Here is a 548-nt window from a genome sequence, read left to right as displayed (position 1 = left end):
AGGCTCGTACGCGGCTCCGGCGCCGAAAGTGGTCCTTGGCACCGACTTCGGTGGACGTGGGAAGTGCCGCGCAAGTACGGCGCGCCTGGCTCCACCTGTTGGCTAAAGTAGGCAGCCGGATCGGAATTTTGGTGTGCGGTGGCAAACCGTGGATGCGAAAAAAGCTTGTGCGATTTCGTGGAACAAAAAGCGGGGGTCCCCCTTTTTATGCGGAGGAGACCGACCCGCCTGCCGTGGTGAACCGCGACGCCACGGTAAAAACGGGAGAGGCTTGTCGATGGGACCGTGCATCCCGCGCTCCACGGAGGCCGGGAGGCGGCCGCCCGAGGAAATGTGTAGCCGTCGAGGCCCGCATCTGCGTGCACTCTTATCCAAATGGGTGTACCGCAGGCATTTTCTGGTTAGGCGGGCCAATGAGAGCGAGCACACAACGATACCTACGGGTCCGGCTTGGAGAACCGGCTTCGACGCCTCCCGAGTATTTATAGAGGGGTGGACCACGAAAGCACTCGCAAGTAGCGAAAGCGAAACGCCGTCCGAAACACACC

The sequence above is a fragment of the Rhipicephalus microplus genome, unplaced genomic scaffold (assembly GCF_043290135.1).
Source record: "Rhipicephalus microplus isolate Deutch F79 unplaced genomic scaffold, USDA_Rmic scaffold_115, whole genome shotgun sequence".
Taxonomy (NCBI): domain Eukaryota; kingdom Metazoa; phylum Arthropoda; class Arachnida; order Ixodida; family Ixodidae; genus Rhipicephalus; species Rhipicephalus microplus.
This window is presented reverse-complemented; position numbering follows the sequence as displayed.